The 19,412-nt window shown below is 42.4% G+C and overlaps 1 long non-coding RNA gene across 2 annotated transcripts in view; it reads left to right on the plus strand.

Moving 5' to 3' along the window:
- The first annotated feature begins 444 nt into the window (after positions 1–444).
- Positions 445–19,412, plus strand: part of LOC116652179 (uncharacterized) — a 169,027-nt gene continuing 150,059 nt past the window's right edge. For both annotated transcript variants that reach the window (XR_011416728.1, XR_004305178.2), the window contains exons 1-2: positions 445–927; positions 14,056–14,111. This is a non-coding gene — a long non-coding RNA (uncharacterized lncRNA). The remainder of the gene's footprint in view (positions 928–14,055; positions 14,112–19,412) is intronic.

The following is a 19,412-nucleotide window of genomic DNA, read 5'->3' on the forward strand; positions in this document are numbered from 1 at the left end:
TCATATTGTAGAAAAATTGATGAAAACTGAATTCGAGAATTTCATGTAAAATGCTGAAATATACGTGAAAACTTTCTGTTTTCATTAAATACAGGTATTTTGTACGAAGGTATATATGTATGTGTATTGTCTATGTGTGTGTGTGCAAATAGATATATATGTATGCATGCATGTTTGTTCTCTTATTCTGTAAACTCTTCAAGCTCTCGGCTTGCTGCAAAACCGAAAACGAAAAAAAAAATAAAAACGAAAAGAAGTATGTCTGTGCGCTCACTAATTCGCCTAGACGCAAATACACATGTACATATGTATGTAAAAATTCATCGATATTCGCGCACTCTCTGGCGCCTGTTCGAAAATGGGAGTTCGAAAGTGGACTTGTGCACAGGCGATCGCCGTCTTCGAAACACAGGAAGTCAGTTGGAAATCGTTGCCTAGCGGCTGACGACGTTAAAGCAGCTGCAGCTAGCTTTATCGCGCCATCATTTGCGACGAATAAAATCGGAGCGCAGTTTTCATTTTTTGTTTTTTAATAATATCTGTTGTTAACGCAGCTGTCGCGTAGTTAAGTCGCCTTAAGCGCATAATTTAACAAGTGCGGTTGTTAAGTGTTTCATTTGTTTTCTTCTATAACTGCGTTTTTTCGTTTGCTTTGCCCTTCGTACGCGTTTCGATGGCCTGTGTGCATTGCGCTCGCTCTCTCCTTCCATGCCTTGGATCGCCATATTGCCGGTGAGAGCCTAGTAGCCATCAAAAAGCAACGAAATCAGAGAGAGAGAGAGAGAGAGAGAGCCAAGCTGTTCGAGTGCCATCTTGTTTTTTTTTTTTACATTTTTTTTATTGTGCAATTCAAAGTGCATTTCTCTTACAGCAGATCAGCGCACATGAAATCAATGGAAGCGCTTTCGAAGATGGCATGGAAAGCACGTAAGTAAATTGAAACTCTTAAATAGGTATTCGCACTTAAGTTTATGATTTAAAGAGAGTGAAATAATAGACATAAATAAACCTTAGATATGAAATCAAGCAAAAGAATTATTTCAAATTTCACTCTCTCTATAGATATTATAATTTGTATATTAATATATTTGAACTTTGCTCAATTCCTTACGTAATTCGAGTTTACGTTTAGGCCAACTAATACATACAGAAAATAACTGTCAGTGTATATTGAATTTAAATTGAATATAAACTGTATTAATTATACATTTAAGAATTTGGCAGCTAACTTTGGCAAGGCTTCAACTAATTTGATTGTAACTAAATATTATTTTGCTGGCTTCATCATTTCATTTGTTTGTCCTTTGGCATTTAATCATTGCAACTAAACATTTTAAGAGGCTGCTGATTAGAATTGAAAATTCCAAAAATCACTTCAATGATAAATGCCAGATGCAATATTTGCGTAATTATTTAACTATTTTTGCAATTCAATCCGAAGTTGGACGGCCCCTTATACTGTCACCCCCTTCAGACAACCAATCCAATCCCAACCCCCCGCACCCCCCCCCCTGCCCAGCCCTTGCTTTCATTGTAATACTTTGGTATTAGTCGAATAATTATTAGGTTGACATTGCATTGGCTGCCCGCATAAATGAGGCAGCATAGATTGAAATTCAGTTTCATTTCATGATTTCAATTGTGAGCCCAATTTTTGGTTTTATTATATACCAAAGCCATCGGTGCCTGGGGGCGGGGCCAGGGAAATGGGGGGGGGGAGGGGTTGAGTTGTCAATGCAACATGCCAACACATTTTATTGCATTTGCATTATACCCTGTACGCATTAAGTTACTTAAAGGGGTATCATGTGGTTTATCAAGTCATGTAATAGTTGCGTCGAGTCGAGTGTTGTGAGTGATTGATTGGCTGATTGACTGACTGACTGTTTGATTGATTGACTAATTGATTGACTAATTGATTTAATGGCTAATTGACTGACTGACTGATTCACTGATTGATTGGCTGACTGATTGATTTATTGACTGATTGATTGACTAATTGATTTAATTTCTAATTGGCTGACTGATTTATTGTTTGATTGAATTATCTGCCTGCCTGTCAGGATGAGACTGACTGACTAATTAAATGATTGATCGATTGACTAACTGTCTGACTCACTGATTGATTTAATGGCTGATTGACTGTCTGATTGACTGACTGACTAATTAAATGATTGATCGACTGACTGATTGACTGACTTACTGATTGATTAAATGGCTGATTGACTGTCTGATTGCCTGTCTGATTGACTGACTGTCTTATTGTCGGACAGTTTGATTGACTAACTGATTGGTACAGCTCAAAGTACAGCTCAAACCGGAGGAACTAAAATATGAAATTTTATTTTTATTAATTTCACTCGCAAACGTGAAAAATTGGTGGAAACAGTTGATGTGACTTTCTAACCGTATCATTCGTTTGTTATTCAAATATTTGGCAAATCCAGCTCGGAATTGACACAGCATGTGCAGCAGGGTATGTTCTAGCACTGCAGACTCCTTCTTGACGAAAAGTGTATTTTATTTAATCTGTATTTGTGTATAATATCTGTTTGTATACCTTTGGAGTTATGCATGTTTTTATTGGGACATAGTCGAATGTGGGCGTGGTTCTTTATTTCTATTTTTCGAACCATGCAGTTTATTGATGTTTGCTTTATTTTTGGGCTATTTTATACGATTATTTATGTAAATGCTTATTTTGTTGTTGTCCCTGTTGTTGTGGCATTCCACTTCAAAAGTTGTTCTTTTCGCTTTGGCTGTTTGAGTAAATTGAAAGTTAATTAAGGATTTATTACTTTAAGCAACTTCTCAAAAAATTCTCAAGTTTTGTTCCCGTTCGAACAATCTAAAAGAAGCATCGAAATGTTCTGTTCTGAACTGGCTGATGCAAAGTAGTTCCATTTCTTGTGATTCGATTTGTGAACCTGTTTTCCATGTTGCCCGTTCTACTGAAAATATCGCAAACTTTCGATATTTTCATACAGAAAATGCGGGCTAAAGCTGAAACTTACCCACAAAATTGGCATCTAATCAAATTGCTTAGACACATCCAATTGTTTGGGCCCCCAAGTTTCTTTTTTTTTTTCAAAATTTGGTTCCGCTTCGTTTCCGTACACGTGAACTATTTGAACTAGTTCGGTTCTTTTGGTTTGGATTAAAGTTCTAAATGAACATTATTTGTATTTGCTACAATATTTGGAAATATAATCAAACGGAACTAGTTCTTTTTTAATCTTCGATTCGAGTTGAACAACTCTTTAAACGCATCTCGTATAAACGGAAACGAAAACAATTTGCCAATTTCTATGTCGTGTATTGTGTCCGCAGTAGATTAGGAAAATTGAATAAATTTTAGCTGTTTACGAAATCTACAAGTTGCCCATTTAGTTAAAAATAATTGTCAACTATTTTTGTCTGTATTTTTTAGTGGCAGTTTCTGTGGTTTTGCTTGTGGCATGTCATTTGTGAAACTTGCCACACACACACACACACACACGCACACACACACACGCACACACACATATGCCATGCGAAAGGAATCGGAAAAAGCATTTTGTCTACACACGCAATTATCTGCACTTTAAAATGTACATTGCTTAATGGATTGTTCTCTATTTTATATGCCTGTTTATGCGAATGTGTGTGTGTGTGTCTGTTTATGTTTGTTTTGTTTATCAACACATGCAAAGTGTAGAGTGCAAACATAACCTCACTTAGGCTCGGCAATGCAATGCCTGCCCGCAAATGCCAGCCAGAGAGTGGAAGAGGGACAGAGCACAGGAAGTGTATGCATAAAAAGAGCGTAAAGCAGCAAGCGAACGAGAGAGAGAGACAGAGAGAGAGAGAAGATGAGTGGTGGCTAGAAAGAACGGACGCACACACACACACACACACACAGAAGGAGCCACTAAAAGTCTTAAGTAAAACTTAGCAAAATGTTAATTAAATTCCAACAACGAATCAAGTAATTTACAACGACTAAGTCGAAAACCCCAAAGCCCCCCCCCGACCCGTACGAACGAGCCAAGCCATTTTATTCCATAACATTTCATGGCCTCTCACCTACACTAACACACACACACACGAAGGCAGGCAGAGAAGCACACTCTTGGGCCGTGACAGTAAAATACGGGATATGCTTAAAGCTAACTGTATTTTCGTGTACGGCAAATGCCTCTAATTCAGCCAACCCCCCCCCCCCCCCCCTACCCCCTCGAGCAGCGCTTTTATCCCCTTGGCTGCCTTTACTGATTGTCCTCGTTGTCCCGCTCCCCACAAAACAAGCAAACGCCAAAGAATGCGGCGAGTGAAATAGCAAAAGATAGAGTGCAAAAGAGACTTGCACATGAGTGAGAAAAAAAAGAAGTAAATAGCTAAGAGAGTGATATATGATCAGGTATGTACATATGTATGTATGCACATACATATGTATGTGTTATAAAGAGAGCGCAGCGCAAGGGAAGAGTAGAAGCATGCCGAGCACAAGCACAAGAGAACGAAGTGAAGATGCAAGACGAGAAGCTAGCTGGGTTATGCTAGAGCATAGAAGAAGAGAGAACGAAGTAATCGCAACAAGAAATATGTATGCATGTTATCTGAGCGAGGGCATAGTCAAAACGAAGCGGTAAAGTGAGAAGAAGAAGAGCGCTATGTGAAAAGAAACTGTAATACTATGAGTACGTACGAACAGAGCTCGACAGATAAAAATGATGTAAGTTAAATTATCTACTAGATTTAATATTAAGAAAATGTGTCGAAGCACGATTCGAAACGAAACCGAATCCGAGTAAGTAGAGTATCAAGTGCGTGGCTATTGTGACTAAATTCGAGCTGCTGCTAAAAAAAAAAAAAAATAAGCGCTGCACAGGCCTGTCTCTCATCAGTCTGTGTGCGTGTGTGTGTGTGCGCGTGTGTGTGTGTGTGTGTGTGTGTACGTGCGAAATGAGTGCAGAAAGTCGCCTCAAGTGATGCGCGCGCTCGCTGCACGGCTTTGGCGGCAAATGCAGGCAGCTAACCGCACTCTGCCTGTACCCTACGCTTGCCCCGCACCCGGCCCCTCGCCCGCATCGCCGCCATTTACAGTTGGTTCGGACTGCGTCCAGTTTTGAGAGCAAACTTGAAAAACAAAAACGATTTTACGCCCGCGGCGGCAGCTGCCGAGACATTTTTTTTTTTGTTCTTTCATATTTTTTTGTATTTTCTATTTTTTTTCTTCTATTTTATTTTTTCGTTTTTTTTTGTTTTTTTTTTTTTTGTTTTGTTTGTGTTGTCGCTAATGACGCAGCGGCGGCGGCAACCAATGTTGACTAGCCCTAAAGCGAAAATTGAAAATAATAAAATAAAATGAAAAAAAAAAGGGCAGAAAATAAAAAACCGAAAAAAAATGGCGCTGCGTCGACGTCGCCGCCTGTTGAGAGAGACGCGCAGTATTCTTTGGCGTATGCTCGAGGGGCTGGTGGAGCGTGGCTGTAGGGGGGGGGCGTGACCGAAGTAGGCTAAGAAGCAGCGCCAGCAGGAAGAACGTAATTGCTGCGTCTGTGTGTGCGTGTGCGTGTGTGTGTGTGTGTGTGGGGCTATCTCTCTCTCTCTTTCTCTCTCTCTCTCTTTCTCTCTCTCTGTGTGTGTGTGTGTTTTTGGCCAAGTTAACAACACAATTTGGCCGCAAATAAAATACAAGTTAGTTAATCCCACAACGTGTTGAATTTAATCAGTGGCCAATTTTTCACTTGCCACCCGCCTGTGCCCCGCTTTCGTTTTCGCTTGTGCTCCACATTTTGCTGCCGCCACGCCCCACGCCCACATCCACTCGCATGCCACATGCCGCATGTCTTGTCTGACCGCCCGTCGATTTTTGTGCTCGTTGAGATACCCCTTGCCCACCGTAAATGGGCACAAAGCGGGTATTTCAGTTTGTGGCAATTGTATGTAACAGGCAGAAGAAAGCTTCTTCAAGCGGGTGCATATGCATGATATATATATATATTCGTATATTTGATATATGTTTATTTGTCGAGCTTTATAATTGGTATTACGACTCTATCATATGCGAGATCACATTTCACTTTTTGTACACCTGAAAGTCTCAATGAGCTTTTTAAGGACGGAAAATTCTGGCATTTACCAAGGCATCTCGGCGCTAGTTACAGGGTATTGTAGCTCTCTTACTAGAACTGACCCTGGCTATGTTCGGGTTGCTGTTGTTGTTGTTGTTATTGTTGTTGCTCACGGATTTGGCGCTGCGTCGAGATTTGTAGTCAATAATTGCATTGATGATGATGATGAGCTTGATGCCTGTCAGTGGGCTCTTGGGTGGGTCCAGGGGCTTAATTGTGCCTTAAACAGAGCTTAATTGGTGTGGCCAGGCTTGGACGGATGGAGGGGCGAAGGGGCGACGGTGTGGAGGGTTGTGTGTTGCGAGCTGCTGCATTGCCAGGCGCTCGCCCGGCAAATGGGGTCAAAAGTCTTTGGTTTGAGCGCAAAGAGAATAAAATCAAGGTATTTAAAAAGCGACAGGTACGGTTGGAGGGGGGGGGGGGGGCGGACGGCAGGGGATGGGGTTTGGGAATGGCCGAGCTGGCAAGCAAGAACAAGAGACGGCAAATGGAATTATTGTGAGAAAAAAAAAAAGCTTGGTGGAAATAACTATCGAGACAAGTAAAGGAGAGCAAAGAGAGTTGGCGGCGAGAATTAAGTATGTAGAGGAACTCACTCTCTCATGTGATTCGATTAAAATAGTCGGATGAGAACTACAAGAAAATCTAAAGAATATAAAAAGCAAAAGCTTAACCAGAACCAAAGAGCTAAATGAGCGTAAGCTCGACGGAAAGGCAAGGATTGAAAGAAGAAAAAATAGATAAGTAAAGACTTGAATGAAGCAAAAATAGTTTAAAGGTACCTTGATACGCGACATGCTTACAGAGAAGCTGGTGAATGTTTTACAAAAGGTAGCTAGATTAAGCTGAAATCTTTGGCTAAGATTAAGTAAGAAAGAAAGATATTAAGTGTAAAGGAAATGCATTAAAATGAGTGGAAAGGCTTGCATGCCCTAGAAGAAAGACGGGAGACTAGAGAAGTTAAGAGAGGAAAGAAGAAAATGAGCCGAATATCTCGGCAATACAAAAGTTAAGGACAAGGATGAGACGTAGAATATAAGAAAGGATATTCTTACGAAAGATAGAAAGTTAGATGAAAGAATCTGAGAGAATGGACTTATGAAGAGAATACGCGAAGGAATCAGGCAGTCAGAGAGACGTAAAGAGAGAGAGAGAGAGAAAGAGAGGAGGGAAGGATTTTCAATGACTGAAAGAGACAAAAGTTGTCAGAGACGGAAAAGTACTAAGAGGAACAGGAACAGGAACAGGAAAAACAGATAAAGAAATAATGGGCAAGTGAGAGAGCGAAAGAGAGAGAGAGAGAGAGAGGGAGAAACAGAATCTTAAAATCTACAGACTTCGGCCAACTTTCAAGGGATTAAACTACTCGGAGAAAGGAAGAAAATAATAGTACAATAAATAAATACAACGAAATATAGATAGATAGATAGTTAAGGGAATAGGAAAGTACGGTATATATGTATGGATGTATGGGTGAGGTGCGATAAGAGGCTGCTTTATCAGCGCAAGCCGCAGCACATTTCGACTAAAGCACACAGTTTTTAGCCCACACACACACACACACACACACACACACACACACGCACACACACACACACTCGCGCACACACACTCGCACACAAGAAGACACGGCTAAATATTTTGCTACATCAGCGTTTTGCTGTGACCACAGAGATCCCGTCCGCAAGCCCGCAAGCGTACTTCTCCCAGTTTCCCAATTTTCCCCACAATTTTCCCGCTTAACGCACACACACACACACACACACACACACACGCGCACACGCACACACACGCGCATAGACGCACACTGTAAACATTTGCAATATCGATTGTGGCGCGTCGGCGGCTTCGATTGCTCCTCTGGCCGGCTAGCCCCCGCCGCCTGATCAACCGAACACCCGCCCACCCCTCCAACCCTCCGTCCATCCGTCCGTTCGTTTGTGCGTCCGTCCGTGCGTTCATTTTGTCCTGCCTGTGTTGTTTACGGTTTTACAATTCCGCTGATTGCCAGTGGTTCAAGCGGCGGCTTAGTCTGTTTGCCAGCTACACACAAACGCACACCAACACACACAAATAGACACATACACGCACACACGGGCACACAGCCGCCGGCTGTTGTTGCGGAATTGCGATGTCTTCTGGACCACGTCGAGCGCAGGTTATGCGAGAGAAATTAGTACAGTAATCATCTGCTAAGACTGACAATTAGATAATGCGCCCGGGATTAGGCGGCTTGTCTTGTTGTTTTCTCTCAGAGGAGGATTAATAGGGGGGGGGGGAGAGAGAGAGAGTGTGTGTGCTTCTTGTTGCTGTTTTGACAGCGTTTATTGTCAGCGCCTAATGAGCCATGGAACTTAATAAGCAAGCACTTGTAATGACTTCTTTCTGCCGCTCGAAGCACTCAGTGTGTGTGTGTGTGTGTGTGTGTATTGTGTGCGTGTGCGTGTGTGTGTGCCATGCATGGAAATCACCACAAAAACGGGCAGAGGACGGCTCACAGCCATAAAGTCTGATTCGTTGCGCCTGAGGGTCGTCTAGGGGGCACTGCCGGGGCAGGGCTGTACGTGTGCGTGTGCGTGTGTGCGTGTGTGTGTGAGTGTAGGTACAGGGCAGGACTCGGCCATAAAGCGCGCATAGTAAATTGAATTTTGTAGCCTTTTGCGGCATGCGACGGCAGCGACGGCGGCTGCTGTGCATTTTGATGTACGAGCTACGACGAATATGTAGGTGTACCTGTCCCCATTCCAAGCACTGAAACCCTAACCCGCCCCCCTCAGCCTCACGCAGCGGCGAGAGCAACAGCTGCCACCAAATATCTTTTACGCACTTATACGGTACTGTGTTCACAGCCTACGAGTGCTAAATGTCTGGAGATGCTCTAAAAGGCGTGTATGTGTGTGTGCGAGTGTGTGTGTGTGTGCGTGTGTGTGCGTCTGTGTGTATGTGCGTGGTACAGCTGCTAGGCGATTTGCTCATAAAGATATTCCGCTTAAATTGCATTTGCTTTGCCTTTCTATTTGTAGGTTAAGTAGAATTAGAGTGAGGTTAGGTTGAATTGTATATGTGTGCGTGTGTGTGCGTGTGCAATAAAGACGCAAATCGGTTGGGCAACACTCGACTAAAGGCCGTCAAATTAGCAGCTACTCTTGGCCAGTCCGGTCTAATGCACACCTATTTCGAGGTTATGTAAAGAATAATATTGTGAATAATTCAATGTGGGTCATTTATAGGTTAGGTACTGCAAATGATGGCCGCATTGATCAGAGTTTTGGGTAATTGTTTTTCATTTTCTCATTTCTTTTGTCTTGAAATGAACAATCAATCCAATTGGCAGCTGGTTGTGCTATTGTTTTGCTATTGTGAGGTTATGTTATGCCGAGCCCAACTGTTTTGTTCTTTAAAACTTCAAATTGTGATAGCAGCGAGCTAAATAGAAATTGAAAGCAACAACAAGTCAAGCAAAATGAAAGTTCAATGAAAATTGAAGTTATATACGCAGTGTAAGCCTGTGGATTAGGTTTTTTTTTTCTTTTCTTCTGTTTGGCTATTGTGAGGTTAGGTTGAGCCAAAGTTTCCCAACAGCTAAGTGCGTTCTCTTGAAGGCAAAAAGAATGCTGATTAGACCCTGATAAATGGCCTTTGAGACTGGACTCGATTGCAAAATGCGGCTTATGAAACTGTTATTAGCCTGGCACACGCAATAAATGATGCTTGGGACAATCGTGTCTGTTAATTGGGAATGGGGCACGTTTATCGTTTGTGCATCAATTTGTTGCATACCTAATGGGGGGCGCCTTCTGGATTCTGCCTACTGCCGTTTGATGTTTGCCGTTTGCCTTTTGACACCCAATCGACAGCATACGCTCGACAAATTTCAATAACAACCGCCTCCGCCCTGGCCACAATGGACACTGGCACAGCTGCTGTTTCCAGCGAAAGTCAATAATAATGTTGCCACTTTTCGCATGTTGCAGCAACGTTCTGCCCTCCTGAGCGCCCGCTCGCATCCAGCGGCAATTTGTGCGGCTTGTTTGCCTGGCAATGGCTTTTCTTCTCTTTACATTTTCCTACCTTTTTTTTTTTTTTTTTTTGCTTGCTTTTATTTTTTTCGTTTGCCACTCTGGCCACCTGTTTGGTGCCACAAGCGTCATTAATTTGTGCGTGCTGCGCTCCTGCTACTTATACGCTGTTTGCCGTACAAGGGAGAGCTTATTGGCTAGCAGCAATGTTGGGCTAGCACTTTCGTTGGCGAATAACAAGAAATTGAATCGAGAATCGATATTATGGAGTTGAACCGGCGACTTTTCGCTAGCCAGTGCAACGCTCAGATACTTATGTCTAGCCAGCTCATCATGTTCGACGCAGACAGGTTTGCCAGGCACTGGGTCACAGTTTTAGAGTCAGCTAAGCAAAAATCACAATCGGGCAAACTCTTTATCTATACATTTTAGGCTGTGAACAGGGTATTTGGCTACATTATTGGCTCGTTGTGTTTTTCAGATATTGCATTACAAAGTTACAATTGTAATTGGGCACACGAGTGCACATTTTCGGGCAGTGGGAGGAAGAGTGGTGGATAGGTGAGGGAGGGGATGGGGGGGGGGGGGGTAGGGTGAATGTTGTAGCTGAGTTTGAAGGCTTAAGTCTGAAACGCAGCTCAACATGTTTGCAGCCATTGTCAGCATGTTGAGTCCAAGCGGCGCCTCGCGCAGTCGTCCATATCTGTCCGCCAGTCTATCCGTCCGTCAGCCTGTCTGTCCGTCTGTCCGTCTGCCTGTCTGTCCGTCTGTCCGTCTGTCTGTTATTGTCTCGCGTCCATATGTCGCCAGCCATTTGGCAGCTATAAAACTGCATCGGTTTTGCCTCTGTCTTTTGGTCAAGTGCATTGGCAATCGAAATGCGAATGCCAATGGGAATGGGAATGGGATCGGGAATGGGAATGTGTCGCCACTTTGGCCATTAACCGTGCTAACGAATATTGGCCCGGAATGTTGCTGCTGCGATATCAAATCGAATGCCGTGCACACAGTGCAGCTTGCAGCGTGCAGCGTGTTGCAACCAACAATTGAATGGGTGGCATGCCACCCGGACAGCTACCATTTCCGCCGTACTGTAATAAAATCAGTTGACTTTATGAATGCATTCACTTGCCGCAACGGCAATTGTTTGTTGCCGGCAAGACGATGATGGGCCACCGTGTCCGGCAGTGCCGAGAAACGATTGAATATCAAGCAGCTGCGCTTACCGTGCAATTGCATGCCGAAATGTATTCAGAACCTAGAAAACAAGCCAAAGCTGCCCGACTAGGAGACGCCCTGGCCAGCGATCTGATGATATTCTTACCACAATTTTAGTTGAAAGAGCTGGTTAATGAGATAGATAGCAACTGAAATATTATTTATAGCTGGCGTGGCGACGGTGAGGGGGGGGGGGGGGTGGGTGACAGAATACAACATAATTCATTTGACCCGAGCAACGCCGGGTGATTTCACTTACTATATTTATACACATATTTACGCCTGCCCAGGAATTACTTTTAAGTATCGCACATATGTCCACATACATCAGACATCCTCTCATGCTGTGCTAATATAAATGTTGTTTATTATTTAAATCTTTTTTTATACCCTAAGTCCATTGAGTAACAATAACGGGCTTACTGGTTTTGTGGATGTGATGTATTATATCCATCAGTCAGAGGGAAGGATTCCCGACCACATAAGGCATATCTTAATCAGGGTCTTCCCGACGAAGACTTGACATATTCATAATATCGATAAAAATCTCGCTCTCTCTCTCTCTCTTGTTTCGAGCATAGCTCGAAGATTATAAGAGCTTGTTATATCAATATAGGTGTCTACGTTGTCGTAAGGATGCCTCCTTAAAATGGGAAGAAATGCAATTCCTTAACCTTGAGCCTTTCGCTTTGGTACATACGCATGAACTGATGAAAATTTCATAAGGTTCGGACTATAAGCACCGAAGTTATTCAAGCACCCAAGACGTAAGTCCAAGCACCCAAGACGTAAACCAGAAGCAAACTAGAATGTTTGTGAAGGCAGGGTATCTACTAGTCGTGCACGACTCACTGAAGCACTTTTGCGTGTTCTTGTTTTCACTTTGAAATTTGAGATGTTTGAAGTAAACTTAATAAATATGCAAAAATATGAACTCAATTGAGATGCGGCAAAAACCTGCCTGGAAGTTTATCATAAGTAGAATGCAGTCGGAAACCAACAGCCTGAGGGAAATTGAGTCGATATTCCGTACATGAATGAAATACACGTGTATGCATGCCAAATGTGATTGAAATTTAAAATTATATAGGGTATACCAATAATATCACGGAGTGTGGCAAGCTTTCATAGAAAGAGCTCTGAAGTAGTTAGCTATGTGGAGAGTTTCGATGAGGATGATAATCTGTCTTCCTCTTATTATTATTATTGATATTATTATTATTATTATTATTCTTATTATTATTATCATTATTATTATTATTATTATTATTATTATTATTATTATTATTATTATTATTATTATTATTATTATTATTATTATTATTATTATTATTATTATTATTATTATTATTATTATTATTATTATTATTATTATTACATTTTTATTATTATTATTATTAATATTATTATTACTATTATTATTTTCATTATTATTTATTTAATTATTACTGAATGCTTAACTTAGATGTATTTATATTTATTATAAGTATTCAACGTACTTATTTTGTGCGCATCGTTATTTTTTCTCAAGCTTATTTTGTCAATCACTCGTTTTGGCCCTCTCGAGCTGCTTGAGTGGCAGCTGCATATTGATTGGCGTATGGCGCTGCGTATACTTAACATAAGATTGGGCAATGCATAATCAAAATGCTGCTTACCATCGCAGACAGACAGACGGACGGACGGACGGACGGACGGACGGACGGACAGACGGACGGACAGAGTGCTTGAGGCAATGGCAAAGGCAATGTCGCCCAGCCAAATGGCCCATAAAGCGTATTATGAGTGTGGTTGGGCAAGGGGGCGAGGCGCAAGTGGTTTAAAGTAGTACTCAAAATACGTACGCGCACTCACCTACACACACACACACACACACACACACGCTCGTACTTATGTATATGCTTATGAGTAGTTCACAATGGCTGCCACGATTTTCATTAAACTCATAAAAAAGTGAATAAAAGCTAAGCAAAATAATAACAACAATTGCCGCAAGCATTTGAAAGAGAGAGAGAGAGAGAGAGGGGTGTGCATTTACTCTGTGGAGGATGTAGACACAGGGGGAGGGGGGAGGAGGGAGGGGGGGGGGGGTAGAGCGGTCTGGAGGTGTCTGGCCAGCTGGCAATAATCAGCGACTGAGCCGCGGCCATTTGGCATCTTCACTCCCATCATCATCTGCGCCGCGCATCATAATCAACATGAAAATCAAATTTGAATTTATGAAGCGGCAGCAGCCAGGCAAAAAAGCCAGTACAGTCAGAGGGTGGGAGGGTGGTGTGTGTGCGTGTGTGTGTGTGTGTGTGTGAGGGATTTGTAACGGGCTGCACAGGAAACCAGCATCAACTTACGTTTGCTCATTTTCATTTTGTTCTTGTGTTTGCGCTTCTTGTTTTTGCCTTTCATTTGCCATTTTTGCTGTGTTGTTGCTGTTGTTGTTGTTGTTGTTGTTGTTGTGGTGCGCGTCTCTTGTTCGTCTGGTCTTCGCTCCGCACAAGGTTTATCAACATTTTTGGCTCCTCCGCCTGTTGCCTCTAGTTTTTGCTGTTGTTCTTTCTCTGTGATACCCTTGCCTTGAGGGCATGCTTATTTCGTAGCAACACATGTAACATATATTGACCCACATGCATATGCATATACATACATATACATATATTATGTATATATATATAAATTAATCAATTTTTTATTAACATTTTTTTCAGTTTATTTCGTGAACCTTATATTTGTAGAATAAACACCTGCTCTCTGACGTCGTTCGGTGAGTACTTATTTAATTTGTTGCACTTCATAATTGAGCTATATCAACAGTCGATTCGTTATAGCCATATGCATTTTTGTGAATTGGTCGGATCGCATGAATATAGCTGCAATATAGGCATGCAAATTAAGTTCTTCAATGCAAAACTGTATTATTTTTTGTTTCAGATATATCGTGAGCTAGATTTTGTTTATATAGTTGTACTATTTGATATGGCTCTTATGGAAGAATCGGTCGAGAAGTGAATTTTTGTAGAGACATGTCTAGTAGGGTATTCAAATTTCGGCGTGCCAAAGTCAACTGGACTTCTTCATTTAGTTAGTTCTCTTTTGTTTTCTTCTGTTCCGGCTGGCTGCGATCCATAAGGCGCACAACATGCGTGCATTCAAATTGGAAGCATACGCTGGTGTTGGATTGGGCTGTGGCCACGCCTCCATCTGCCTCTTTGTTGGTGTGTGTGTGTGAGTGTGTGTGTGTGTGTGTGTGTGTGCGGCTCACATATATTCATTTGCTGCAATTATATTCGTTTGGGTATTTTTTTCTCCTTTCATTTTACATTTGGACTTTTGGTTTTTGTGCTCGTTGAAATCATTTGGCAAATGTAGTTTCAAGACGAGCAATTGTGTGTGTGTGTGTGTGTGTGTGTAACGGACTTAAAGCTTAAGGTATACATGTGTGTATGTATGCATGGATGCATGATATATGAATTTGGCGAGAGAAGGGCTGAGCAATACGTGAAAGAACAACAAGTCGAGCATTTATATGCACGTATTTAAAGGGTATCAGAAAAGCGAGTTAAGGTAGATTTTTGCAGCATATCCAAGCAGAGATAATTGCTGAGAATTTACAAAAAATGCAGCTTAGATCCAAGCTCAGTTAAGAATAACAAGAAGTTATACTGCTCGACTCGGGTATGCCCGACTAGCGTATACGCTGACCTTCTTCTACCGTATGAACTATATATATTTTATTTGTTGAACAAATAGAGACAAAAATGTGGCTATGAAAATCAGCTCGCATATGGCATTTAACATATATCATATCGTATCGTCGATGAGACAGTGCGTAAAAGATCAAATGAGGGACTGGAACTCGCTCCAATCACACTCCCGCCCCCGCCCTCTCTATCCTCCCCCTCGTTAGGGTAATCCCTTTAAGTTTTGTTATTGCGGGCACGTTAAACAAATAATACGTATACGTAGACTTATTGCGTATACGCAATGTCTGCTTAGAGCACTGTGCAGCGGTGGTGTTTGGTTGGGCGAGGGGATGTTGATTGCGCGGGAGGGGTGGTGAGTGGCGGGTTGGGGGGAGGGGGGGAGGGTATAGCTGCCAGATAAGTATCAACTAAGCAGTTGGAATCCGTTGTTATAGCCAAAGCAGTTGCCACAACAAGAGCTTCAACTCCAGCTGCTGCTCCTTTATTGTTTGCTTTATTCTCGCTGTGTTGTGTGTGGGTGTGTGTGTAGGTGTGTGTGTTTGTGTGTGTGTGTGTGTGAGTGTGTGTGTCGTGTGTTTGTGACCTTGTCTGCGCTGTCGCTTTGTCGTTTGTTCTGTTTATCTCGCAGTGCACTTGCCGCAGCAGTTCGCCCCCTTCACTTCGCCCCTACGCCCCTCCGCCCCTCCGCCGCCGCACAGGACCTTTGGCTGGCCTTGTCAATGACGAACTATAAGTCGCAGCAGCTCCTTTTGCTGCTTATTCAGAACAATTTGGTGCTGTCATTGTTTGTGCTCGGCCTATTGTTATTATATTTGTTTTGCGGCTCGCGCTCTCTTCCACTCTCTCTCCCTCTCTTTCGCTCGCTCTCTCTCTCTCTCTCTTTCTCAAGGCCAACGACCTGCGCCCCGCTCCGTGGATCGTCCTCCGCCTTGGCCTCAATGGCCGCGTTTATTGGCTCGTAAATTTTTTTAGTATCAGTTTAAATTTAATTTATCTCAAAGATCCGTCAGCGGCAGTCGCGAGTCGAGCAGCGAAAGGTTGAAGGAAGAGAAGATAGAGAAAGAGAGAGGGAGAGAGAGGGAGAGGACGAGTGAGAGTGCGGGGGAATACGTTTAAATCAAAGTGCGGCGCAGCGAAAGTTGCCATCGAATGCGTCGTGTGTGTGTGTGTGTGTGTATGTGTGTGCGGGTGGGGTTTGGGGCTAAGGGCTGGGGGCTGGCAGGGTTAACTTGACCAACATGTCTGGTTAGTTTCCGTTGTCCTTTGTGCTCGTTTTTATTGTTATTAAGATTTCGTTTGGCCTTCAATTTGAATTCGTGCTTTGCTCTTTTTATGGCCCCAGCGGCACCTGTGTGTGTGTGTGGGTGTGCGCGAGTGTGTGTGTGTGGCTCTTTGGAGACCCATTAACAATGGGTTTTGGATCACGCCCACGCATACTTATTAGACTCTAATCAGTGTCCATCGATGGCAACTGGTGGCCTCCCATTGAGCACTTTGCTGGCGTGTTCCAAAAAACGTTTTCGCCAAAAGAAAGAAACCAACTTTATTTCAGCTCATTTTCTGTGCTGAGCATTATTGTTGGTCGTTTAACTGAATTTTAGTCGGTCTGAAAATAATATGCTATGCCTTTTTTCTTGTGGCATGTCACCGTAGAACCGTCCCCTTTTGACGTGCGCATTTCAGCTGGCGATTTCTCTGAACTTTAACTTGGCTATAATTGTCTTAAATTGTTAGCAGAATCTGATATCGATGTTAAGTTAAAGCCCTTTAGTAACAGTTTTAGCTTTCAAGCTGCGTAGCTAGTTTTCTGGGTAGTTAATAGAAACTATTTTGGCGAAATTGAGGAGATTTCGTGCTGCGAGTGGCTTGCGTCTGTTTGGCTTCCTCTGCCCAGCTCATGCAACTAACGCCCCGCATCGTGCACACTTTTTGCATGTGTTTTTAAAATGACACCAAACAATAAAAAGAAGAAGAAAAACAGAAGTGAAATTCCTTTTGCGGTGCTCGCTCAACGCTTATCGCTGCGGCTGCGGCCGTATCAAAAGGTTCATCTAATGGGCCATCGTCCGTTCGGGATTGAACCAGGCCGAAGCTGTGCCACAACAGCAACAACAACAACAACAAGAACAAGAACAAGAACAATTACTATGCCATGCAGATGACTGTGGCAAGGGGTGCTGGCAGGGCAGGGTCGGTTTTTCTGGTTGGCCGTTCAACTGTACAACTGCAGCAGTTTCCGCACTTGAATTGATTTGGATGTGGCACCCAACGGTTGTTGGCGCATTCAATTTTACCAAAACAGTCGTGGCTTTTATTGTTTGCCCATTGTTGTTGTCGTTGTTGTTGTTGTCGTTGTTGTTGTTGTTGTTGTTGTTGTTGTCGTTCATTGTGCAGTTGAAAGTCAAGGCATTATATTTTGTTGTAGTTTTATTGTTGTTTTGCACTCATTGCCAGTCAAAGCTCTTTTCAACTGCTTAACAAGCAGAATAATGCAAGCGAAACAGAATGACAGAGAGTGCGAGCGAGAGACTTAGTGGGAGAGAGAGAGAGCGAGAGAGAAAGAAAGAGCTAGCTGCTGAGTGGAACATGAAAGAGCATGTACGCACGGTAGATATAAGGGTTTATTGATATGAGTAGCATTGGAGCAGAGGACTACAGCAAAAATAATTAACAGCACATATGCAGGCGTTAGTCGCGAGTGCCTGACTAAAAGTTACCCTCTAAGAGATCTACGAGGGACCAGAGAAGCAATAGGATATAGTAGTGTGATCAAGCGGCGATATATATATATATGCATATATGTATATGTAACTAGTTTATGCGGTCAGCGATGTCTCCTTTCTATGCGTTACACGGTTCATTGCAAAACTAAGTTACCCTCTTCAGGTATTGAAAAAGTTTTGGCAACGTACTTATTATTTTGGTCACGAGTGTAGATGATATGCTTTTATGCATAGATGCATTTAACAACCTTATGTGCTTTAAATACCCTGACTGAGCTTTGAGTGGTTCTTAAAGCGCTTGTAGAAAATCCTTCTATTTTAATTCAAAAGCATACAGAAGCACGTGCTTGCACTCAACAAAGCTCTCGAGCGGCGCAGAGATGCTGTGGGTCATTGAGTATTAAATTAATTACTCAATGACTGAGGATAATGCGCGAGTGAAAAAAAATGCAAACAGCGCAAAGCAAATGCAAAAGAAATTGCATTGGAAGCACAACGAAAGGCGAGCGTGAGAGAACTTGAAAGAGAGTATGAGTTGCGAGTATAAATATCGGTTTGTGCCTTGCTTCTGCATATTTTGATCCTTGTTTTAATTAGACGAAAAGGCGTTTATAAAAAAAGTGTGTGTAGCGCATAATTGTGCTCGTAAATATGTATATTTAATGGGTTCAGGGCTTAAAACGTGTATGCTCTTTGTTTTATTTCCAAACATATGCACTAAAACTCAATTGTGACGCACTGTGCAAAAGTTTGCCAACAATGACATCATTGCGGTCTCTCTTTCACACACACACCCACACACACACACATCTGTATGCATATGTATATGTATGTGTGCATTCACTTTGCGCACGTGTACATTTTTATAGCTGAGAGCATTTTGGTTTGTTTATGTTTTTAGCTTGGCTAATTAACGGCTCTCTCTCTCTCTCTCTCTCTCTCTCTCTCTCTCTCTCTCTCTCTCTCTCTCTCGCTGCCCGCCAAACGTTTGTTATTTGAGCCAGTGATAAGCGGCGTATATGCTCTTTGATTCGTTTGTTTTGCTTTGGTTACGCTTTAATGAAATATGTAAGCAGAGCGCTAGCTGAGCGCGTGACGTCACACTCTCTTAAATTGCGCTCGTTTAAGCTGCGCTTTGCCTAATCATGAGATCTCTCGATTATCTGCATATTAACTTATGTGTGTGTGTGTGTGTGTGTGTGTACTATTTTCGTTAGAAGAGCAGCAGATCTGGACTCACGATTGAAAGAAGCAGAGACAGCGACAGTATAAAAGGAGCCGCTTTTGCATTGGGACATCAGTTGATGCCCAATGCCAGGCAGGTAAAGGTTGCCTATGCGTGTGTGATTGAGTAAGCCTATGTGTGTGTGTGTGTGTGAATGTCTGCTAGAGGCTAATTGTGTTTAGAGTGAATGGAGCAGCAAGTAGGTGTGTGTGCGTGTGTGTGTGTGTATCGTATCGTATCGTGTCGTACTTCGCTTCGTGACACGCACATTTACGACGTGCTCGTGCATGTCCTTATTAAGAAATATAGACTCAAAGTCAAGCTAAGCTAATTAAATCAAACAAAAATTATGTTCAACATATAATTGATTATTATTTTAAATTAATTTAAGCAAAAGATGACAAACCAATTAA

The sequence above is a fragment of the Drosophila virilis genome, chromosome X (genome assembly GCF_030788295.1).
Source record: "Drosophila virilis strain 15010-1051.87 chromosome X, Dvir_AGI_RSII-ME, whole genome shotgun sequence".
NCBI lineage: Eukaryota > Metazoa > Arthropoda > Insecta > Diptera > Drosophilidae > Drosophila > Drosophila virilis.